This window comes from Pongo abelii, chromosome 4 (assembly GCF_028885655.2).
Source record: "Pongo abelii isolate AG06213 chromosome 4, NHGRI_mPonAbe1-v2.0_pri, whole genome shotgun sequence".
Taxonomy (NCBI): Eukaryota; Metazoa; Chordata; class Mammalia; order Primates; family Hominidae; genus Pongo; species Pongo abelii.
This window is the reverse complement of record NC_071989.2, coordinates 18,253,155-18,278,780: the sequence shown is the minus strand read 5'-3', so window position 1 is coordinate 18,278,780 and position 25,626 is coordinate 18,253,155. Positions and strand designations below refer to the sequence as shown.

The window sequence follows — 25,626 nt, the reverse complement described above, 5'->3', positions numbered from 1 at the left end:
TATCATCAGCCAGCTTTACATTTAATGGACTACAAGTTTTAACAATTTATATGGCACTCCAGTGACCAAAAAGATGTGGTCTTTGCATGATATAATTTATAATAAAAAGAGAAAAGCTAAAGAAAAAGAATCACTGTGTAAATTTTATGTATGTGTAATATTATTGTAAAATTGAAGTCAATTTATAACTTTAGGTTACAGTTTATTGTTAATGATTACATCTACTTTAAGAATGGAACAACAGATCAAATTTACAAATGCAGAAACAAAAGACCTGAAAATGATGTAATTTCTCAAGGTGACAGCTTGATTAAGAAACAAATTCCAGATTTTTCTGACTCTAAGTGCTATATTATTTTCATCATAAAATAATGCCGAGTCAAGCAGCTATGAGAAATGAAAAATGGCATCCCCAGTATTCATTATACAGCAATGTAAAACACTCAGATGCTCATGCAGTTTCTCTATTGGATGGATGACCTGGTCATAGAAAACAATGGCTTTCCCCTGAAAAGCAGGCAGAACTAGGTCTATAGCTGGCCCTGCTAAGAAAGTCCAAAGGTCAAAGCTGAATTGTTTCAGAGTTTCGAATTTACTGCAAACCCAGTGGGCCCCAAAATAATGATTATCCTGACCAGTCATGCTTCTAAATTCCAGAAGGCATGATGATGATTTAACAAATAAGAAAGCTCATGATAATAGCCTAATTCTCTGTAAAACGTGAGATTAAATCCCAGCAAGTTGTCTTCTGAAGGGAGCTACATTTTCACATCACCCGATAACTGTGTTGATTATCAAGTATTACAAAATTCTTAATGCTTATAACCCTTTAGCATTCATACTTTACCCCTATGTGGTTGTGGGTATTGTAAAATATCACCAGTATATTGACTGTGTCTCTGTTTTCAAGAGAAATTTGAACACAAAATTTGCTCAACCTAAGAACATAGCAATGAATCCTCTCAATGCTCCCATGAAGCAGGCACTTAGTGTCCTGGAAGCTGTGTTGGACGGTTGGTCACCACTTACTGCTGGCCGCAGTTGCCATGGGGGGTAATTTGAGAAGCTGCACATGTTGCAGTGATTGTCCAAAGAACAGCAGACTGTCCAAATAGGTAATCAATCTGTTGGGGCCAAGCAGAGAGAAAGCTTCCAAGTAATGGTGCCAATGGCAGAGAAATCTGGAACACCAGACTGGAGAGAGGGTCCAAAGCAGATGGTGAGAGTTGTAGCCACCTGGAGTAATTCTCTGGGTCAATTAGCAAGCACCTGTGGTGGCTTTTTGGGTAATTCTTCAAGCCATGGAAGGAAAAATGGCTGCCATAAGAATATAGTTTGGAGTCTAAGGTGAGAGAGAGATTTTTTTAATTTACCTTCCCTTGATATCATGACTACCAGCTCCCTTATGTCATCACCTCATTCTCCACTAAGCCTGGACCCCATTGATGTTGACCTTAATTTCTATCCACAAGAAACATTATCTAACTTGCTAATGTTACCTTACATTAGGACCTTAGATGAACAGCACAGTGCTGGGTCTATTCCTGAATTTAGGCTACCAAGTAGAATACAGAAAAAGAAAAGCATGCATTATTGTTAGACGAATTCCAATCTTCAGAGAATATTTGGTTCTTCTGAGAAACAGGACCAATGAGATGTGTGGCGAGGGGTTGGGGGGAATATAGTATGTGCCACATAATGATATTTTGGGCAACCATTGAATATAAAACAGCAACCCCATAAGATTATGATGGAACTAAAAAAAATCCTATTGCTGGCCAGGAGCAGTAGCTCACACCTGTAATCCCAGCACTTTCGGAGGCTGAGGCGGGCAGATCACCTGAGGTTGGGAGTTTGAGACCAGCCTGACCAACATGGAGAAACGGCATCTCTACTAAAAATATAAAATTAGCCGGCGCGGTGGCACATGCCTGTAATCCCAGCTACTCGGGGGGCTGAGGCAGGAGAATCATTTGAACCTGGGAGGTGGAGGTTGTGGTGAGCTGAGATTGCGCCACTGCACTCCAGCCCAGGCAACGAGAGTGAAACTCCGTCAAAAAAAAAAAAAAACTTCCTATTGCCTAGTGACTGTATAAATCTGTAGCTATCACAGTGTTGTAGCACAATGCACTACCTTTTCTGTTTAGATAAGTTTAGATACACAAATACCATTGTGTTAAATTTTCTATAGTATTCAGTACAGTACCATGTGTATAGGAGATATATATATATATAGGAGATATATATATATCAATAGGGGATATATATATATATATCAATAGGAGATATATATATATATCAATAGGAGACATATATATATCAATAGGAGATATATATATATATCAATAGGAGATATATATATATATATATATGTGTCTCATGTAGCCTGGGCGTGTAGTAGGCATACCCTCTAGGTTTATGTAAGTACACTCTCTAATGTTCACACAATGAACACGTATGAGCCCGTTTTCACACTGCTGCATACCTGAGACATGGCTAGGGAGGCCTCACAGTCATGGCAGAAGGCAAGGAGGAGCAAGTCACTTCTTACATGGATGGTGGCAGGCAAAAAGAGAGAGCTTATGCAGAGGAACCTCTCTTTATAAAACCATCAGATCTTGTGAGACTTACTTACTATCATGAGAACAGAACATGAAAGACCTGCCCCCATGATTCAATTACCTCCCACCAGGTCCCTCCCACAACCCATGGGAATTTAAGATGAGATTTGGGTGGGGATACAGACAAACTGTATCAAAACCATTTCTCAGAATATATCCCCAGTGTTAAGCCACTCAGGACTCTGTGTGTGTATATTTAAATCTCTCTCTCTCTCTCTCTCCCTTCCTCCGTCTTATCTCTCTCTTTCTCCTCTCCCCATCCCTCTCTCTGAGGGTATATACCATATGTATTACAGTCCTATATGTATAAATCTACTGAGAGAGAGAGAGAGAGATGGAGATTATTTTAAGTAATCAGCTTATGCATTTGTGGAAGTGCAGGTTCAAAATCTGCAGGGTAGGTCACTAATCTGGAGATGCAAGGAGAGTCAGAGTCTAAGCCTGAAGGCAGACAGGTGGCAGAATTCCTTCTTGACCAGGTGATATTAGTCTTTATTCTATTAAGACCCTCAATGGAGTAGATGAGACCACTCACATTAAAGATGGTAATCTGCTTAAAGTCCACTGATCTAAACAATCATCTCAGAGGTCTCCAACCCTGGTCCATGGATCCGTACTGGACTGTGGCCTGTTAGGAAACGGGCCGCACAGCAGGAGGTGACCCGCGGACAAGTGAGCATTACCACCTGAGCTACACCTCCTTTCAGATCAGCTAGCAGCATTAGATTCTCCATGGAGCACAAACCCTATTGTGAATTACACATATGTAGAATCTAGGTTGTGTCTCATTATGAGAATCTTAAGCCTGATCTCAAAACCATCACCCACCCCAGCCATGGAAAAATTGTCTTCCACAGAACTGGTTCCTGGTGCCAAGATGTTTGGGGACCACTGGCAAATCTCATTCAAAAGACACCTTCCCAGAAACATCCATAATAATGTTTAACCAAATATCTAGGCACTGTGGCCCAACCACCTTGGCACATAAAATTAACCATCACATTATGAATCCTGGACCTTCCACCCATTTCTCTTTACTGAGTTCCATAAATATGTAACATCGAACATTCCCATGTGAATGTAGCATAGGCACCTTCAACTCCAGGGATGCAAAAGTGAGCTTTTCTACCCTAGAAAACCAGCTCTTTATCCTGCATTTTCTGTTCATCCACAGCATCACCAGTTACCTAGTCTCTAAGGCAGAAAGCTCCTTTATCTTTGTCTCTCCCTTATAATCAATCACAAACTCCTCTCACAGTTATAGCTTAGATATTTCTTGACTCTCCCTCTCATCTTGCCCCCTGACACCACTGCTCTGGTTCACCCTTACGACACAGTTTTGGCTGAACATAATAAAAATCCATGTGCTGAAGCCAGCCAAGAATGTCAGCCAGATACTCCCTAAGAACACCACTGCTGGACTGAAACTGCCTCAAGTCTTTGAGGCTTCAATCCTCTAAGCCCATAACCATGGTCATAATATAGCTAGGACCTCATCCTCACTTGCCTCATTGTGCTGATTGCTGATACAACAACCACAGATGCCAGCTTTAAACACCAAAAGGAATACCTAAGGGACACACTTATCAGACAATTAACCATTCAAGCCACAGGTAAGTCTGTATGGTCCAAAGATCCATGGAGCTCCAAGAAACTGTTAGAACCCAAATTCTCCATGTCCATCATCTTTGTTTAACAGCTAACTACTGGCATCTATGCACATAAATACACACACACACCCCCTCTGAGGACCCTCTAAGAATGCACCCCTCTCATATTTGCCTCATCAAAAACATCACCCACAGTACTTGTTAAAAGTTCAAATTTCTTGTTCTGGGGATCATACCTGGGATGAAAACTGGAGAAATGTATTTTCACCTGGGTGCAGTTGAATTTTATGCATAAGAAAGTTTGGGAAACACTGCTTTACCAATATCATCTCCACAACTCACTGTGTGCTTTTAATGTACAACAAATTCCTCTCTTCTCTCTTTTTCTCTTGCTCACTTTCTTCCCTTCCTACTATACCCCACCATTGTGCTCGCTAAAATTTCTCTGGCAAGATCATAAAGCCCCAATAAATTCTGAGCTTCTTTCCTGAAGGCTAATCCTATGTTTTGACCTAACTGAAATCAGGTTCTCTGCTAAGGACACTCCCTTGACATGTTTTCAATGAGGCTGCTCATACCCCATGTACATTTGGATTAGAAAGTTGAGGCTATATCTTTATTCCTTCCTTCTAATATTTGCATCTCTTGCCTTTTTAAAGACCCCTTTAGATACTTGTAACTGTGAACAGAGTGACAGAAGGGCTGTAGATAGCATAGCCTGGGGATAATATTGAATCCAGGAAAGTATTCCTGGTTACAGGAGATATTAGAGCAGGGCCTGAGAGGGAAAAAGTGGGGAACATATGAAAGATAAAAGAATTGTAAGATTTCTGGAAATCAGAATTCCGAGCATACATGGAAAAAATTACCTTTCAAAACCTGAAGGGACACTTCCTGCATTGTAACATAAAATGAAAAGAGGACTGTGACTATAGACACACTTCAATCTGTATATTTTTGGGGGAAAATTGACAGAATTCCCACCTAATAACTCTTATTTACTCATTCAAGAACGAGGCAAGGCTCTCTTCCCAGAATAGGGAGCTTGAAATGGGCTATTAGAGCTTTGAGAAGAATAGGAAAGATTTGAAGTTGTTGCTGTGAAGAGTGTAAGAGCAAACTGTCTGAAGCAATACAGGATTGAAAACTCTGTACATTGACATTGGGGTGTGTGTGTGTGTGTGTGTGTGTGTGTGTGTGTGTGTGTGTGTTTCCTTAATAGGTGATCTGTTTTGTGGTTACAGACCCAGAGAAGGCAGGTAGCTGAGTTTATCCATGCAGATGGTAGGGGTGTATGTGGCATGGGTGTTTAGATCATGAGTGTAAGAGAGGAGAGAAGAGAGTTTAGAGAATTCACAAGAGGCCAGGCCCTGGCTCACGCCTGTAATTCCAGCACTTTGGGAGGCTGAGGCAGGTGGATCACCTGAGGTCAGGAGTTCAAGACCAGCCTGGCCAACATGGTGAAACCCCATCTCTACTAAAAACACAAGAAAATTAGCCAGGCATGGTGACACATGCCTGTAGTCCCAGCTCCTCATGAGGCTGAGGCAGGAGAATTGCTTGAACCTGGGAGGCGGAGGTTGCAATGAGCCAAGATCACACGACTGCTGTCAAGCCTGGGCAACAAAGACAGGCTCCATCTCAAAAAGAAAAAAAAGGAGAATTCACAAGAGAGTGATTGAAATGTTGACTATTGCTGAGATTCTGCTTGGTGTGAAGGACATCTATCCCCACCATTATGTACCTGGGATGATGACCGTAAATATGCTCAAGGTCTCTGTTCACTTTCTGTAATTTGGACTGAAGTCAAAATTCCATGGATCTATTGAAATTCTGAGTCCTATGAAATTAATGTTACCTCAGAGCCAACACCAATCACTCCTGAAAATCCTAGGTGTTTGTCATTCACCACTACCCATCATCTATGCACATGACTGTGAGTCATATGAGGAAGACTAAATGGAAGATCCCTTTGATGTTCTTGTCTTATTATAACATGATCTTTCCCTAAATAAACACAGTTATGTTTTGTCTTTGTTTTTGATATAATGTTTGTGCATATTCATGGGGTACATGTGATATTTTGTTACATGCATAGAATGTATAGTGATGGAGTCAGGGTATTTAGGGTATCCATTACTTCTAGTATCAATTTATGTGTTGGGTACATTTCAAGTTCTCTCTTACTAGCTATTTTGAAATATGCAATACAATGTTGTTAACTATCATCACCCTACTATGCTATTAAATGTTAGAATGTATTCCTTCTTTTTAACTGTATATTTGTACCCATTAACTAACCTGTCTTCATCCTCCCACCCCACTCACACACCCTTCCTAGCCTCTGATATCTATTATTCTACTCTCTTCCTCCATGAGATCAATTTTTTAGACTTCACATGTAAGTAAGAACATGTGATATTTGTCTTTCTACACCTGGCTTATTTCATGTAACACAATGACTTCTAGTTCCATCTATGTTGCTGCAAATGACAGGACTTCATTCCCTTTTATGGCTGAATAGTATTCTACTGTGTTTATATTCCATGTTTTCTTCATCCGTTAGTTCACTGATGAACACCAAGGTTGATTTCATGTCTTTGATATTGTGAATAGTGCTGCAATAAACATAGAAGTGCATGCACCTTTTTAAAACACTGATTTCTTTTCCTTTGGATAAATACCCAGTAGCAGGATTGCTGGAGTGTATGACAGTTCTATTTTTATTTTTTTTTAGAAATCTCCATACTATTTTTCATGTCTGTACTAACTTACATTGCCAGCAACAGTATGTGAGTCCTGCTTTCACCACATCCTCACCAGCATCTCTTACTTTTGTGTTTTTATTAATAGCCATTCTAACTGAGATAAGATGATATCTCACTATGGTTTTGATTTGCATGTTCCTGATAATTAGTGATGCTGAGCATATTTTTTTAAATATATCCATTGTCATTTGTAGGTCTTCTCTTAAGAAACATCTATTCATGTCCTTTGCCCACTTTTAAATGAGATTATTATATTTTTTTACTATTGAGTTGAATTTCTTGTATAGCTGTATATTGGTGCTTTGTCAGGTAAAGAGTTTGCAAATATTTTCTTCCATTCAACAGGTTGTTTCTTCACTCTGTTTTCTATTTTGCTGTGCAGAAGCTTTTTCATTTAGTATAGTCCCATTTATTTATCTTTGTTTTTGTTGCCTGTGCTTTTGAGGTCTTATCCCTAAAATCTTTGCCTAGACCAATGTCCTGAAGTGTTTTTCCTGTTTTCCTCTATTAGTTTTATAGTTTCAGGTCTTATGTTAAGTCTTTAATCCATCATGAGTTGATTTCTGTATATGGCAAGAAATAGGGGCCAGTTTCATTCTTCTGCATTTGGCAATCCAGTTATCCCAGAACCATTTATTGAAGAGGTTGTTTCATCTCCAATGGATATTTTTGGTGCCTTTGTTGAAAATGAGTTGGCTATAAATGCATGGATTTATTTTTGTGATTATTTCTATGATGTTCATTCTGTTTCTTTGTTTATAACAATAACATGCTGTTTTGGTTATTATAGCCTTGTGATATATTTTGAGGTTAGGTAATGTGATATCTCCAGGTTATTTTTTCCTCTTCGAGATTGCTTTTTCCCTCCGGGATTGCTCTTTCTTGTTTTCATACAAGTTTTAAGATTGTTTTTCTATGTCTGTGAAAAATGACATTGGGATTTTGATAGGGATTGCATTAAATCTGTATATTGATTAAGTAGTATGGTCATTTTAACTATGTGAATTCTTCCAATCCATGAGCACATGATATCTTTCCACTTGTTTTTGTCCTCTTCAATTTTGTTCATTCAAGTTTTGTAGTTTTCCTTCCAGAGGTCTTTCACCTCCTTGGTTAAATTTATTGCTAGGTATTATTTTGTAGCTATTACAAATGTGACTGCCTTTTTTATTTCTTTATCATCTAGTTCATTGTTGGTGTACAGAAACGCTACTGATTTTTGCATGTTGACTTTGTATCCTGAAACTTTACTGAATTTATTTATCAGATCCAAGAGTGTTTTGGTGATGTCTTTAGGTATTTTTAAATATAAGATCATATGATCAGCAGAGAGGTAAAATTTGACTTCCTTTTCCAATTTGGATGCCTTTTATTTCTTTCTCTTGCCTGATTAGTCTGGCTAGGACTTCCAGTACTACATTGAATAGAAGTGGTGAAAATAGGCATAGACATCCTCAACTTGTTCCAAGTTCTAGAGAAAAGGCTTTCAGCTTTTCTCCTTTCAGTGTAAAATTAGCTGTTGGTTGATCAAATAGTTACATCACATAGCCCTCATTTGATGTATGTTCCTTCTATGCCTTGTTTTTTGAGAGTTTTGTCATGAATAAATATTGAATTTTATCAAATGTTTCTTCTGCATCTATCAAGATGACCATATGGTTTTTGTTCTTCATCCTGTTGATGTGACAGATTACATGTATTGCTTTACATATATTGAATCATCCTTGCACTCCTGAGATAAATTGCAGTTGATCTTTTTGATGTGCTGTTGGATTAAATTTGCTAGTATTTTGTTGATGATTTTTGCATCTATATTAATCAGGGACATGGCCTGAAGTTTGCCTTTTTTTGTTCTGCTCTTGTCTGGCTTTGGTACCAAATCCTTGTCTGGATTTGGTAATGCTGGCCTTGTAGAATGGGTTAAAAAAAATCATCTCTTTTTCAACTTCTTGAGTAGTTTGAAAAGAATTCATGTTAGTTCTTCTTTGTAATTTTGGTAGAATTCAGCGGTGAAGCCACCTGGGCTTGGACTTTAATTTCTTGGGAGAATTTTTATTGCTGTCTTATCTCAATATATGTTATTGTTCTGTAAAGGTTTTCTATATCTTTCTGATTCAATCTTAGTAGGCTGTACATATCCAGGAATGTATTCATTTCCTCTAGGTTTTCTGTTTTTTGAAAAGGAGTCTCACTCTGTTGCCCAGGCTGGAGTGCAATGGCGCAATCTTGGCTCACTGCAACCTCCGCCTCCCGGGTTCAAGCGATTCTCCTGCCTCAGCCTTCCGAGTAGCTGGGACTATAGGTGCATGCCACCACGCCCAGCTAATTTTTGTATTTTTAGTAGAGATGGGGTTTCACCATTTTGGCCAGGATGGTTTTGATCTCTTCACCTTGTGATCTGCCTGCCTTGGCCTCCCGAAGTGCTGGGATTACAGGCCTGAGCCACCGTGCCCAGCCTAGGTTTTCTAGTTAATTAGCATATAGTTGTTCATAACAGTCCCTGCTTATCATTTATATTTTGGTGGCATCAATTGTCATAATCACCTTTTTCATTAATGATTTTATTTAGTTCTCCTCCTTTTCTTGGTTAGTCTAGCTAGAAGTTTATCTTTTCAAAGAAACAATTTTTCATTTTGGTAATACTTTGTTTTTGTTTTATTTTGTTTTGTTTTTTACTTTAGTCTCTATTCCATTTGGCTCTTTTCTGATCTTCATTATTTCTTCCCTTCTGCTAATTTTGGGTTTGATTTTGTATTACTTTTGTGGTTCTTTGAGGTACAGTTAGATTGCTTATTTGAATTCTTTCCACCTTTTTTCATGTAGATGCTTGTTGTTATAAACTTGCCTTTTAGCTCTGCTTTTGCTGTATGTCATAGGTTCTAGTATATTTGAATTCTCATGTTTCAATAAATTAAAAAAATTACCTCTTAATTTTTTCCTTGACCTAATGGTCATTCAGGAGCATGTTGTTTAATTTTCATGAATTTTTAGTTTCCAAAATTCCTATTGTCATTGACTTATAATTCTATTCCATTGTGGTATGAGAAAATATTGGTATAATTTTGATTTTTAAAAAATTTGTTGAGACTTATTTTGTGTCCTAACATATGGTCTATCCGGGAGCATATTTCATATGCTATGAGAGGAATTTACATTCTGTAGCTATTAAGTAAAATGTTCCATAAATGTTTGTTAGATCCATTTGGTCTAAAGTGCAGTTTAAATTTACTGTTTCTTTGTTAGCTTTCTATTTTAATGATCGGTCCAATGCTGACAGTGGGACATTGAAATCCTCAACCATTATTGTGTTGGGTCTGTCTCTCCCTTTAGATCTAATATTTGCTTTATATATCTGAGCACTCTGGTACAGGGACCATATATGTTTAAAATTGTTAAAAACTTCTTGCGGAATTGATCCTTTTATCTTTACATAATGACCTTTTTGCCTCTTTTGACTGTTTTTGACTTAAATTCTGTTTCATCTGATATAAATATAGTTGTTCCTACTACTTTTTGGTTTCTATTGGCATGCAATGTCCTTTTTCATCCCTTTACTTTCAGCCTAAATGTGTCATTACTGGTGAGATGAGTTTCTCGTAAGCAACATATAGTTGGGTCATTTGGTTTTGTTTGTTTTAATCCATTCAGCTAGTCTGTATCATTTAAGTGGAAAGTGTAATCTCTTTTTATGTGAGGTCTTATTCTGTCCTTTTATTAATTGATTCTGGCTGTTTTATGTATCTTTTGTCCCTTTATCTCTTATTGTTTATCATTGTAGTTTGGTAGTTTTCTGTAGTGATAACATCTGAGTCCTTTATCTTCCTCATTTGTGTTTTTGCTCTACCTAGTGGATTTTATGTTTTTGTGTGTTCTCATGATGGTAAATATTCCTTCACTTCCACCTGTAGGACTCTCTTGAGCATTTATTGTAGAACTGGTCTAGTGGTGATGAATTCCCACAGCTTTTGTTTATCTTAAAAAGATTTTATTCTTTTTTCATTTATAAAAAAAAACTTGGCTGATTCTTTTTTCTTTTAATATATCTTTTCTTCAGCACGTTGAATATATCGTCTCATTCTCTCATGGGTTTTAAAGTTTCTGGTGAGAATTTTGCTGTTAATCTGTTGGGGGTTACTTTATAAGTGACTAGACAATTTTCTCTTGGTGTTTCGCAAATTTTTTCTGTCTTTGATTTTTGACAGTTTGACTATAATGTGCGCTGGAGAACTTTTTGAATTGTATCCTTTTGGGGGGAATCTGTGAGCTTCCTGTATCTGGATATCTAAATCTCTTGCTAGACTTGGCAAGTTTTTATCTATTATCTTATTATGTAGGTTTTTTTCTTCCTTTCATTTTTCTCTTTGCCTTCTGGGACACCAAAAAATGGAATATTTTGTCACATTTGGCAACCTATATGTCATGTAAAGCTTTATTCATTCTTTTTTATTCTTATTTATTTTTGTGTGACTAGGTAATTTCAAAAGACCTGTCCTTAAGTTTCTAAATTCTTTCTTCTACTTGAGTTAGTCTATTGTTAAAGCTCTCAAATGTATTTTGTATTTCATTTAGTTAATTCTCCAGTTGTAGAATTTCTGAGTTTTTAAAAATAATATCCCTCTCTTTGGTAAATTTTTCATTAATATCCTGATTTTTTCCTGATTTCTTTGTATTTTTTTATATTCTCTTGCAATTCACTGAGCTTCTTTACTATCATTATTTTGAATTATCTATCTAGGATTTTATACATTTCTTTTTCATTGGAATCTCTTGTTGCAGAATCATTGTGTTTCTTTGGAGGTATCATATTTTCTTGTTTTTTCATGTTTCTTTTGTCCTTACATTCATACCTGTGCATCTGGTGTAATTTTTTTCAGTTTTTAAAATTTACTTTCTTGTAGGATAACTTTTTCCTGAAGATGTAACTATGGTGGGTAGGGCACTTTGGCTTTTATTCTGGGTTTGTGCTGTAGTGTAGTCTCCACATGATTTACTTGGCTGTAAAAAGTGTCAGTGGTGTCTTTGATTTCCTCAATGACTTAGGGTATGGTTTCTAGGGGTAAACTTTTGCTGGGGACAGGGACATCAGTTGACCAGTCCTCAGGTCCCAGTGGTGGCCCAGTGGGGCCCAAGCCTGGCTGTCCTAAGGCCCCAAGGTGGCACTTGCTGTCACTAATGTTATTGAGTCAAGGCAGTCTAATTCCTGGACCTCCAGGCAGCTTGTTTAGGTGCTAAGGAGTGGCAGAAGTTGGCTGAGTGAGAAGGTCCTTAGGTTCTTGAATATTAGACACGATATGGGAAATGGCAGTAGTAATGATTGAACAATCTTCTGGTTCCCAAGTGGTCCACACTGGTGTTAGCAGTGATTGCAATGAGCTGTGCATGTCAGTTCACAGGCCTGGATGTGGTGCATGAGGGTGGGTGCCAGCTGTTGTGGTAGCAACAGGTTGGTTGGGCCCATCATCAGGCCCTCATGGGGAGTGCTAAGGTGCCAATTGTAGTGAATGAGTAGGGTAACACCTAGGAGTCTGATGCTGGGTGGGGGATGATGGAAACCAGGTCAGCAGACCAGTCCTCAGTTTCTCCAGTGGGACATGTGGGCACTGGCTGTGGCAGGCAGGGGTGGGGTGATCCCTAGGCTCCTGGTCAATTGTTCAGATTGGGTGGCAGTGGCTATGCTTCAGCCTTGCTGCTGGGGAAGGTGGGGTTGCTTTCAGTGGTGGTAATTGGGCTCCAAGGATGTGGAGATGAAAGGCTATTGGGCCCCAGGGTAAGATGCAATTTGGCAGGGGCTGGGATCTCAAAATATTGCCTTTCTGTAGCTTCTCAGGACTCAGGAGGCAGGTGTAGAACCTGGTGTGCGCTCCCTCTTTGGAGCAATCCATGATGTGTTCTACAGGAAGCCACCTATCTTAGTCTCAGGGCCCACATGGGTTGACATTTTCTTTTGTGGCAAGGTTTACAAGAGTCTGTGGTGGAAATATGAACCACTGAGGGTCACTCATTTACTCTTTCCCTGGATCGGAAGCCTCTTCAGGCTCCTGGCTGATCCTAGATGGACAGATTGCCTCACTTTCCTCTCCTTTCTTGCCTTAGGTGTTTCCTGTCACTTCTGTGTTTAATTCCAGCATCATTCTCTCTTAGATGTTCTATTTGAAGTATAATGATCTCCTCACAATTTTGTTTTTTATGAGGGAGGGAAGTACTGAATGCCTCTACTCAGCCATCATGAAGCCCCATTTCAGGAAACCCAATTGGTTTTTTTTCCTTCAAACTGTCTATGTCTATGACCACCCTGAGCCTTCATCTGATACTGGGAAAAGGTGTATATAGTCTCGATCATGTTTACTCAAGTCAGATCTCTATTCGTGATAGTTGGAATTCCTATATTTAAACAACTGAAGAAGAACATAAGGACTATCAGAAACAATCCTAGATACCTTACTACCAACTAGCCAGTGTGAAAGAACTCAGCAGATCCTACAAACCACAGAGATGTGATGGTAATGCCAGTCCTACCCTCTGTTTTAAACACCACATCCACTTAGTTATTGAAGATGAATGTGCTCCAATACAGTCTCTGCACACTGTGATTGTTTCATCCCCATTGACTATCGGGTGTCTATATGAGAGTCTTCAGATTTGTCTCAACCTCAGGGCTGTTGATCACCACCACCCACACCTGGCCACAATAGAAGTGGCTCAGTCTGTATGGGTTCTAATGACTTCATGTAAGTATAACCCAATAGTACATTCCCTCATGCCATTACCCTACATATGCTTCATTTCCCACCCAAGGCTTCCCTGGTGGATTTTAAGATGCAAACCCGAGTAGATAGTGTTAGGGACACACAATGAGAATACAATGGAGACAGTAGTTGATGAATAAATTCTTCTTTCATCCTCCAAGATGTACTATCCTGAGATGTAGTTCACAGGACACTCCTACAAGATCCAGCTATCAGTTTTACTGCCAGCCTGTTATTAACACTCAGATATTTGTTCTCCCTCCTTCTCTGTCTTACTCCTACATTCCTGGGTTTGCATTCCCTAATAACAGCATTTGTCTTAGGCCCTTCTCTTTGGTAAACACCAAAGTAACAACCCATTTTATTTGTAGTGTTTGCCACCAGCATTTCTACCTTGGAGAAAACAATGAGTAAATCACTATTATAAAAAGACCAAGTGATTTCCTCAACACTGTATTTCTCAAATCCTTAGTGAAGGGCAGTTTCACTGGATTTCTCTCAGGGATCCAGGGCTTGAGCGAATGGAATGGGATACATGTGTAGAATTGAATCTTGACTTTGAATACTTCTTTCTATGTTTGCCAAATTATTTCTGAACTCTCAATTTTGTTAGTATGAATCAGAATTGGTTTGAATTGTGAATGACTGCTACTCAGTACTTATAAACTCTAAATGGAAAATTATTCTTTACTTAAACAGCCCTTGCAGGAGCTCCTCATTGTCTTTGAGATGAAATGCATGCACTTTAGCCTTCTACACAGGACCCTCTCACATGGGGCATCTGTGCATCTCTACAGCTTTATCAATTACTACCCCCAACCCTATAATTTACAAGCCAATTTCAGTTTTCCACATATTACATGGTGATATTCTGCATCTGTACTTTTATTTATGATGTTTCCAATTCCAGAAACTCTAGTTCTACACTTGTCCTTCTTATAAACTTTTCATTCATAAAGACTGCACAAAAACTTCAGCTTCCTCCAAGACAGTTCCTGGTGTTTCCTGCCCCAACCACAGACACCATAAGAAATTATGTTATTATAAAATCATGTGATAATGTTGAGGTTATTTCCTTGATATCTTTCCAAATAGATCAACTTTTTTGAGAGCACAGATCAAGTTTTATTTGTGTATGTGTTCCTAGGATGTTGAATAATATTGGTTATACAGAAAGTATCAAATAAATAGTTGTTAAATTGTTGTTAAAAATTTCCAATAGGGGACATTCAATGAAAGTCCACTGGATAAAAGCACAATTGATTGTAGAATGGTACTCAAGGAAAAAATGTTTAAGTTTAGCTACAAGAAAAAGACACAAGAAATAGTGTAGGAAACCAGGCAACGGGGTTCAGGAAGAAACACAAAAATCAAAGATGACACCGGACATCTAACTTCTCCCTAACTGTGGACACTTTTCCTAACAAACAGTATCTACTTCTTAACATTTATCTATGAATAAACTCTTTAGCTTCATTATTGCTATGGTCTGAATGTTTATGTTCCTCTAAAATTCATATGCTGAAACTTCACCCCCAAGGTGTTCATATTAGGAGGTGGCAACTCTGGGAGGTGGTTAAATCATGAGGTCATGTGATATGATTATGTTATTGTCAAATATCTTTGTTTCTAACAACTTTGGACACTTGAACTTAAAAACTCTGTTTAGGAGTATTTACCACAAATGTAATAGAAACAGTTGATACCTTGAAGATTAAAATAAATCATTACAATAATGCTAATATCAGATATAATAATCATAATTGCTACCTTGTATTAAGTGCCTACCACATATGATAGGTCCCATATCAGACACTTTAACTTTCATAAATAAAATGTAAGTAGCATTTTTTCCACTTTAAAGCTAAGGAAAAAGAAAAGAGCGCAGATAAATTAAAGAATTGGATCTCAGCTCAGGTCTATTTGAAGCCAAACTTGTGCTCTTAAGAATACAAATTGACATAATATAACAGAACTAATTTAATATAAAATGGATAGCTTCGAGATGGTAAAACTTGAAAAACAAGGATAAGAGTTAAATTTGCAGCATTTAGTCCCAAGAGACAAGATTTCTGAGGAACACACTGAACTGGATTTCTTCTTGCCATTTACCGCTGGCATTCATTTCCGTTTCATTTGCTTTAAGTGTTGTATTTCATTTCAAATTGCTTCCACTGTTACTAAAAATGAATTTAGAGCACAGAGGAAAAAAATGCAGACAAGTTATTTCCAGTTCCTTAGATGAGATTTTCAGGGCTTCTGTCATTTGAAAGCAGAATCTTTTCTTTTGCTACTCTTAGAAGTAATTATATAACTAATGATTAGAGTGATTGTGGCTTTTCTTACTGGTTGGGAAATTGCCCTCATAATCTTGTACCACTCTAACCCACCAGTCTCTCAAAATCTTCTCCACGGAATCCAGCAGATAAAAAGATTCAAGAGTAATCATTTGTCATCTTAGCTTTAAAAATTAGACTTGTAAATGGAAAACTCAGTTTTTGTAAAGAGCTGAGGTTTTTGTTTTTGTTTCTGAACAAAGACCAGGATTTAATAGCATACAGTCGAAAAGAAAAGGAGAACATTCTCTGTAAGACTGAGGTTTCCCCAACCACAGTAGCAGAAATGGACATTAAGGCCACCTAAACGGGAACTTTAACAGAAGGGAGGGAAGGTCAGAGCTGTGATTCAAGCAGCACCAGAGCTGGTTCTGGGAAAATGACCAGCCGTGGCTGGAAGCCCAGGCTGGACCAGCCATCCTGGATTAGAAACCATGCTTTGGGGAAAATGTCTGAACATGTAAGCATTAACCAATGAGCCTGACCTGAGAAATCCAAGTATGAGCCTCTCCACGTTCCAGGCAGGGACTGTGCCAACCTGTGTGTGTTAACCACACACTGGATTACATTGAGCAGCTTGCAAGACAGACATGTTATGGCAACAACAAGAACAAAAACAAGCAAAAACCTGATTTCACTTGTGCACTGAGTGAATTCTATAGTTTGTCTTTAAATAAAATTGGGACTCTGGAATGGGTTGTTGGTATTGAGTAAGTCTCTGAATTATCTTAACAAGTCATGCAGGCAGTGAGGGATTTCTTTAGAAAGATGCTGGACTTCCTCCTAATCTGAAAAATGGGGTCCCTACCAGTTTTAATTTTGAAATAAGAGAGATATGTTCATATTAGCACTCCAATCTGTTAATGTGTATCATACCAGTTGCATATACATTTCTGCTAATTGAGTAAGCTGAATACAGCTTCTCTGTTACATTATATGCAAGCAATTCTAATTTATGATTTGCATGTATTGTGTTAGAGGGAGTAGATCCTCCCCAACCAATGAAATTAAGATTGCAGAGTCCCGAATTGGCAAAAATGAAGCAGAAGTACCCTTAGAGAAATCTGTTTTAATAAGGCTTATTTTAGTCTGATTGTGTTACCCATTACAAACTCACAATTTTCATAACACTGAGAAGCCCTTATTTCAAGTTGACCACATGTTGATGATCTTAAACAAATTATTATTTCTCTCAGTTAACCAAGATGAAATCCTCACATCAGCACTCTCACAGTACTGTAAGCTGAATGATTGTGATATATATTATATCCCAGGTTCACAATGCAATTGTTTTTATAAACATAGGTTTATGACTTTATATTTTTGGAACCGTAATATTTTTTGTAACATCTAACTGTAGCATTCTTTTAGGAATGCACAGCAATGTAATTGTATATTTCAAAAGGTAGAAGTACTAATTAGGGCTTTAAATGTAAGTTGAATATCTAGACCTTATTGAGGATTTGCTGCCTTCTTAATTCTACATAATATTTATGTACTACGTTACATATTTTCAAACTACTCTTCTCATTGATGACTTATTCAATCTCACTATCAGTGAACTTTGAAAAGGGTGAGCATAAAGCCCCCAACTGAGGGATTATAGAAAATAGTAGCTTCCCCAAAATCTATAGATATGAACATACATCTTGATCTTTTTGGAGATTGTTTTTTAGGAGGAATAATCTTCACAATTTCTCTGGCTTGACATCTAGACTTTCATAAGCTCCAAGAGTTTAGAGGGACTGGGGTCTTCATCGCATTGATCAGTTTATTATCCAACAGTCCCAAAGTCCTACTAAAATTAGATCCCAACTCCACTGCTGCTTGACAAAAAGCACTAGGTAAGTTATCATGTACGGCCCCTCCTCCTGATAGGCCTAGAATACTGTATTGATCTCTGCTTGTTGAGTGGAACAACAAATATATTTATTCCTCAATGAAGCCAAAAATCTAGCTTTGTGCCTAGACACCAGATTTCCAATATTTAGAAGAATTAAGACCATTTGCTCAACTGCCCAGCCAAACTTAAAACAAAGAAAAACAACGAAATGTTCTTGACTTTGTGTTCCTCTACATTAACTAATTAATGCATTAATTAATTTTAAGTTTCCATATTGGCCTCTCTCAGCAAATGAGGTTAAGCATTTGTGAAAATTCTCAGGAATCTCCAAGGCTAAAGCACCAGTGTGAGCAGGTTTTCTGCCTGATGTTTCTGGGTGCTTACCAATCAATAGCACTTCCGTTAACTGCCAACTGATACGCGAGTGCTGTAAACCAGACACATGACATTCCACCTTCCATCCCACAGCATTGATTGGTTGCAAGACATGGAGCTTGGCCACCGACTCCTCTCAAGACTTCTGGTAATAAGAAAAAATAATCAAAAAAAGCAAAAATTGAGGGTAGCCTGATTTAATCTGAGATGGATTTCAGGTGCTGCAGAGGTAAGAAAATATGACCCTGTACCTAGTAATCATATCTTTAATAGACTACACTTTTGAAATTTAGTATTTGTTAATTTGAAATGAACAATGTACTTTTCACCTTATTCCTCTATCAGGGGTACATTGATATCTCTGTCTCTTTAAATTCATCATATTAGCATTTTCCAAAGCAGTAATCATACATCCAAATTTATCTCTTTCTGTAATAGAAAGAGATTCGTATGGTCAAATATCCTACTAACACTGATTCAATCTGAAAAAATAATCACAGTTAAGTGTCTGTATCAGGAAATTAAAAAAATTAATTCCTCTCCAATTGCAAATTTCCATTACCTCAAAGACAAGCACATCACTTGTTTATATCTAGTAAAGCACATGGGAATTGCTGTCTTGAAGGATAATTAGGAAAATAATAAAATTTTGTTTTTGTAATACATAAAGAGAAAGAAAAAAATGCAAAATGCAAAACAGGAGTAAAGTTTCAACAAAGGAACCAAAGGTGAGAAAAAGATAGTGCTGGGAGATGATTCATGGAGCTGCCATTTCTGCACATCTGAGCAAAAGGCACTGGCAACTTCTTCAAGGAAACTTGTCCAAGGTATTTGCAAAGATGTTTCTGGACAGGAAGCAGATATGCTTAGATTCCAAATTTCTAAAGTTGGAGTCCTCCTCCCATCTCCTGACATGTTCCAGGGTGATAAAAGTAACATCTCTGTCCAAAGGCAGATTTGTTTTCTGACCTGAAAATTTGTTTCTGATTAGAATTATAAAGATAATGTCTCTCTCCAGAGAGAAAGATAGGCAAATGTGCTTGTGGTCACCTCATAAGGTTGGAGAGCTTTCTAAGCTCAGTGTTCTTCAGGCATAACCATGACTCACCGTGTGAGCAGCATTCACCTGGGCCTGCTCCGCATCACCTTATTTGGGACTGGGAGGACAAGAGGAAGTGATGCAAGCCTAAGGCTCGTGCTGTCTATTCATGAGCAAGAAACTGTCTAACTCCACTTAGGCTCACTGTCGTCTTGCTGTGATTGTGTGGCAGGCCCACCCAGCAGCTTCAGTAGTAACTGCTGCTTAGGAATTGCTTGATTGATTGGCAGGTGGATTTAGAAATGTAAACTTTGGTCTTAGACTTATATTCTTTGCTCTGTTTAAAAGAAGGAAACTAGAAAATGTGTAACAGGCCTGTTGGCACATGGTGTGGAAAGAAGTTTTCATAAGAAAATATCAGTACAGGGTTGAGAAATACCCCACCTCTGCTGAGAAGGTCAAATAAAGGCTATCCAACATGTGTGTGCGCGTATGTGTTTGTGTGTGTGTGTCTCCAATGTAGTGTGTGTGTTTTCATCTCAAGCATTCAAGCTATCTGTGTCTGGGATTGAAATGGGAATTGGGAGACAACAAATCTGAGATGTTCCATATGTAAATATAAGATAAAATGGACTTTTACTACATGCACTATCAGAAACACACATATTTGTAAGCTCTAGGGGAGAAATGTTCTGAAAGATCCTGTTGACCAAGGGGAGATAAATTTAAATTAGTAGCATATTTCCTATTAATATTAACTTATTATATATAAAATAGTGTTAAAATTTCCTTAAATTTTTTACTTCATTTCAGTGAAAATAAAAATACTGTTAATGATTTCATAGAATTAGCTATTTCATAGAAACAACTTATTTTTCTAAACACTAGTCAAAAAAAGAACTAGACAAAGCACCAAAACTTTACCATTAGTGTGAAAGTTTTGATTTCTGTAAAATGCAAATATCTCTAGAAGGCACAAAATTAGCAATAATTATCAAAACTGATAATTGTGAGTCAATTTCAAATTATCTGGAAAGAGAACTTTGGTTAAAAAAAGGAGCAAACAATGAAATTATTCATGACCAACTAAAACTCAAAATGGTTGAATTGATTGAAAGGTCGTTAATCAGGAATATTGCTTTACATAGTGGCGTATCTGACAAAATCTGTGTCAAAGAGGTTATTTTCAGCCGGGCGCGGTGGCTCACGCCTGTAATCCCAGCACTTTGGGAGGCCGAGGCAGGCAGATCACGAGGTCAGGAGATCCAGACCATGCTGGCTAACACGGTGAAACCCCGTCTCTACTAAAAATACAAAAAAAAATTAGCCAGGCGTGGTGGTGGGCGCCTGTAGTCCCAGCTACTAGGGGGGATGAGGCAGGAGAATGGCGTGAACCCAGGAGGCGGAGCTTGCAGTGAGCCGATATCACGTCACTGCACTCCAGCCCGCGCGACAGAGCAAGATTCCGTCTCAAAAAAAAAAAAAAAAAAAAAAAAAAAAGGTTATTTTCTATCTAAACCAATTTGATCAAAGACTTTATAAAAGCCAATGCTTTCAAACTAATGAAATACTAGTATCTGCTTTCTGAATGTTAGCACTCCCCTTCTCCTTTATAAATCTCATCTGTCATTTCAATATTTACCTTCAGTTTCCCTTCCATGTTTTCTTATGTTCCTCCAACCATATCCAGCCCTTAGTGTAATGGAAAATTATATTCTCTAGATCAATCCCTCACCCGAGAAACATCAGAGCAAAGCACTCAAAAAGAACACAGAACAGAGTGGGCAAGTATTCTTTCTACAAAGAAAATGAATGCTAGGAATTAGAATGAAACACTCAGTCCACCCGCTATATCCACAGGTTCCTACGCAACTGATTCCAACCAACCAAGGATCTAAATATTAAAAAAAAAAAAAAAATGCAATAATAATAAAAATCACACTAAAACAATAAAATATAGTATAACAACTACTTACATAGCATTTACATTGCACTAAGTATTATAAGTAACATAGACATTATTTAAAAGTTCTATGAAAAAACTATGCCATTTCATTTCACAGACTTGAGCATCCCACCTGGGTCTTGGAACCAGTTACCCATGGACACCAAGGGACAACTGTACTAATTAGATATATGCATTTACTTGCTAAATTGCTATTAAAATATTTATTTGACATGATTAGTATTTATTATCTTTAAAATCCATTTTGCCCAACATTTTTTATTGAAAGAATAAAAATTTCATTTTGAGGTCAAATGATTGTACAGTATTTACAAGCCTTAATGCTTATTATATGACAACATGATGTATTGATGACATACACATTTTTCAGTGTGGCCTGCCTAACATTCCCAAACTTCATATAAAAAAACTTTATTAAAAATTTCTCTATTTTTTCTTTTAACGTAAACTTACTAATGCATTCTGATAAGTATACACATAAAAGAAAAAAATGGGATTGTTAATAGTATTTCTTGTTTGGTATTTATGAGGAACATTTTTTAAATAAAAGAATCCTGTTTACCTTCTCTTCAAAGAAAAAAAAAATCTGAAGAACTATTTCACGAAATCACTAAGTTTTGGACCATTGACAAATTGCTGGCATAAAATTGAGGGATAAATATTTGAAGGATATAAATGAAAGTTAACTTATTGCAAATCAAATTCTAGTTTGGGAATTTTAAAATTTCCATGTGTTTATTCATTATTAGAGAGATTTATGTTTTATTTATACTTTTGCAAAGTTAAATAACTTCAAATGATAAAATCTTGTTACACTTTTTCCAATGCTTATCTAATGATATGGTTGTTTCATACCTGCACTTCATAGTTTTAGCATATTTTTCTGCTGTTTTATATTAATAACTTACTGCTGATATACCAAAAATCTCATGTCTTTGTTATCACTGACCAACAGTGCCTGTGATAAATGTTGTAACTCAAGAAAAGTTCCTGTTTCAGTAGCTAACACATGTAGCAGGTGGCATCTTGTCTTTCAGTATCAGCCCTTCAAGTAGCCAGGGTGGGCTGACCAGTTTCCCAGTTAGAAGAGTGCAAAAGGCCAGGCATGGTGGCTCACGCCTGTAATCCCAGCACTTTGGGAGGCCGAAGCGGGCAGATTATGAGGTCAGGAGTTCGAGACCAGCTTGACTAACGTGGTGAAACCTCATCTCTACTAAAAATACAAAAATTAGTATTTTTGGTGGCACGTGCCTGTAATCCCAGCTACTCAGGAGGCTGAGGCAGGAGAATCGCTTGAACCCGGGAGGCAGAGGTTGCAGTGAGCCAAGATCATGCCATTGCACTCCAGCCTGGGCAACAGAGCGAGACTCCATCTCAAAAAAAAAAAAAAACAAAACAAAAAAACTGCTCAATCCAGCCAGGTTCTAGAGAGTTAGCGCTTTCCATTACCCCAATTATATGGTGGTTAAAGCTGTGAAAATTGGGGACAATTTCTGGGATCCCTCCAGAATAAGAATTGGTCTGTCACTGAGACAAGGCCCAGATACCAAAGAATTTCTTTAGGTTAAATCTGCTCACAAAAGGGCATCAGGTCAATTTGACTTGTCCCCAAGTATGATCACAGCTGTGACGACCTTGATGTTTTAATTCTCAGATTAAGTAGTTCTCCTAGGTCTAAACCATTTCCAATAGAATGTGATGGAAAACACTCTTCCTTTCTGCTCTCAATTTCCTGGCTGAAACCAACCCCCTGGATGCCTCATCCCTAACATCATGATAATTTTACTTGTTTCTCCAATCACCTCCCTACCTCTGTATCTTGGTTTCACCCACCCAAATTTATTCCAAAAATGTTTGAATTCTGAATCCTGGAGACAGATGTTTGAAGACTATTGATCCCTTCTTCCCAATAAACAAGAAGCACTTAGACAAACTGAGTGCTTTGGGAGGCCCTCACATTTATACCAGGAGGAAGGGCTTAATGTTAAGCCAAATAGAAGATTGTAATGGTCTCAATATCTTTTTTCTTATCTGTGATCTGCCAGGCTTATATCTAAAACAAAATCCCACAAAGTCTCCCCAAAAGTGTTTTCTACCATTTTCCTTAATTGAGGGGAAAAAAAAACCAAATTATTCTTCAGTAGGCAGAAGAGAAAAATGGTGCTTTTGTAGTGCTCCGTCTTACAAATGTATTACCAGCTCCCAACAAGAGTGCACAAGGAACTCCAAGGGACAGCCTGACTTGTGAATACAGATTCAAACTCCTAAATGGAAATTAGCAAATCAAATCAAATGTGTATGTATGCTTTCCATTCCACCACATTCCAATAATATTTATATCAGAATTGTAATGCTGAGGTAACATCAATAGATCATTTTAATATTTAATTGGATTTTTACATTTTAAATATTAATTTAGTTGTAAAAATTCTCATATGATGAAATGAGAAATAATACTTTTATCCCTCCCAAACTCCCCTGTCCCATATCACTTTCAGATATAGTGATGCATTCTTCTTTCTAATGGCTGGGGTATTATTTCATTGTTTAAATTGACCATAATATATCTAATTAGAGTCCCTTTAGTAAGATTAAAACCACTTCCAAATTATTAAAAAGCTGCACTAAACATTAGGTGTTTGAGTAATTTCGTTGCTTAAATTTCTGAAATTAGAGCTGCCTGATCAAAGGTATTTTAATTTGCTAAAAATTTTAAAATAAGTTTATAGACAGAATATGCCAATTTTAACGCATGAAAGTGCCTATTTAGACCATCTAGATGAAAAAGCTTACCTCAATATTGTTTATGTTGTTTAAAGTTGTTCTTGAGATTTAGTTTACTTTAATGTATGTATTGGTTCCTTGTATTTCTTTGTGAACTCTGTGTTCATAGCTTTGCCTGGCTTTCTCTGGAACTGTTAATGATCTTGTTGACAAGAAAGAATTTTCCTTAAGAAAAATTAAAGAATTTTCCTTAAGAAACGTTAAAGAAGTATTATAAACTGAATACACAATTAAAGTTCTATGAAAATTCACCCATTTTCTGAAAACATGTTTCTACTCGTTTAATATTTGAAATTTATATGGTGTGCTAAGAGCTTATTACTATTATTGAATATGAAGCCATTTAGAGAGTAGCAATTGATTTTAATCAACAATGAGGTAAGATACAAAAGAATGTGGAAGGCTCAGTAACAAGCAGGATAGATGTCTGGAGGTAGAGTGCTACAAAAGTTACCAACCAGCCATCAGCTTGAATGATAGATTACCTTAGTGTAAGCATCAAAATAGGAGATAGGTGCCAGTAAAAACATTTTACCTTGTTATATTAGTTTGGCCCATACATGCTGAGGTGAAAAGCCAGCAAGTTCTCTTCCAGGATCTAAACGTATTTGGACTAGCCTGCAAAAATGGAAAAACACAAGGGTTCTGATTCTTTCATTATTTGAAATTGTCGCAATAGGAACAATATTAAGAAGTATTAGCTTAAAACCCAGAAAAATATTATCTCCTAAAAAATATACATGTAGCAACTCCCCGGTTTCCACAATTGAAGGGACATCTAAAATAGGTCACTTTTTGTATACCTGTTAAATTTTGTTCATGTTATTCATCTATTAGTGATGTTTGTTTCATCTTATGTCAATTTTGTTAATTTTTATATTTCTATTAAACATAAATCAATTTGACATAAATTATCAAATTCATTGGAAAATTCTATTGTGGTATTTTAAATCTCTACTTCATCTGTAACTAGTCCTATGCTTTTTTTGATATTGTTTATTTCTTCCTTTTTAAGTGTTTCTTGTATGTATGAAATGAAAGGGACTTTTCTGTTGTCTGATGGAGTGTCTGTGTATGTGTGTGCACGTGTGTGCGTGTGTGTGTGTGTTTCATGTAATTCTTCATTTCTGAAAATTCTGGACCATTTTATATTTGAATATAGACAATTTGTCTTTCTATTTTCTCTCTTCTGCACCTTCCTTTGGTCTTCTGTTAGAGCTTCTCATTCTGTTCTCTAGGTCCTGTGACTTCTATATATGTATCTGGCTCTGTTCTGGAACAATTCCTCATATCTATCTATAATCCCTCATAGAAAGCAAAGAAAATTTGTTTTTATTTTTACTTTGTTGCATAATTGTATTCTTTTTTCATGAGTATTATTTACTTATCTTTTTAAGAATTTTTGTTATATTTATTTTGAGATCCGCTTCCAAAAGTATCCCATCAACTCTATTTCAACTTGGATGTAAATTCTTTCATTGTTAGGTTTAAGAATATCTCTTAGTTTTAGATTTTCTTACCTGCTATTTATTTATTTA

At 37.1% G+C, this 25,626-nt stretch overlaps 1 long non-coding RNA gene across 1 annotated transcript in view; it reads right to left on the bottom strand.

Moving 5' to 3' along the window:
- The window catches only part of LOC129059347 (uncharacterized), a 63,168-nt gene that overhangs the window by 10,945 nt on the left and 26,597 nt on the right, over window positions 1-25,626 (bottom strand). Inside the window, exons 2-4 of the long non-coding RNA XR_008525163.2 lie at window positions 24,624-24,706; window positions 24,098-24,253; window positions 18,309-18,728 (exon numbers count right to left, since the gene is read on the bottom strand). This is a non-coding gene — a long non-coding RNA (uncharacterized LOC129059347). The remainder of the gene's footprint in view (window positions 1-18,308; window positions 18,729-24,097; window positions 24,254-24,623; window positions 24,707-25,626) is intronic.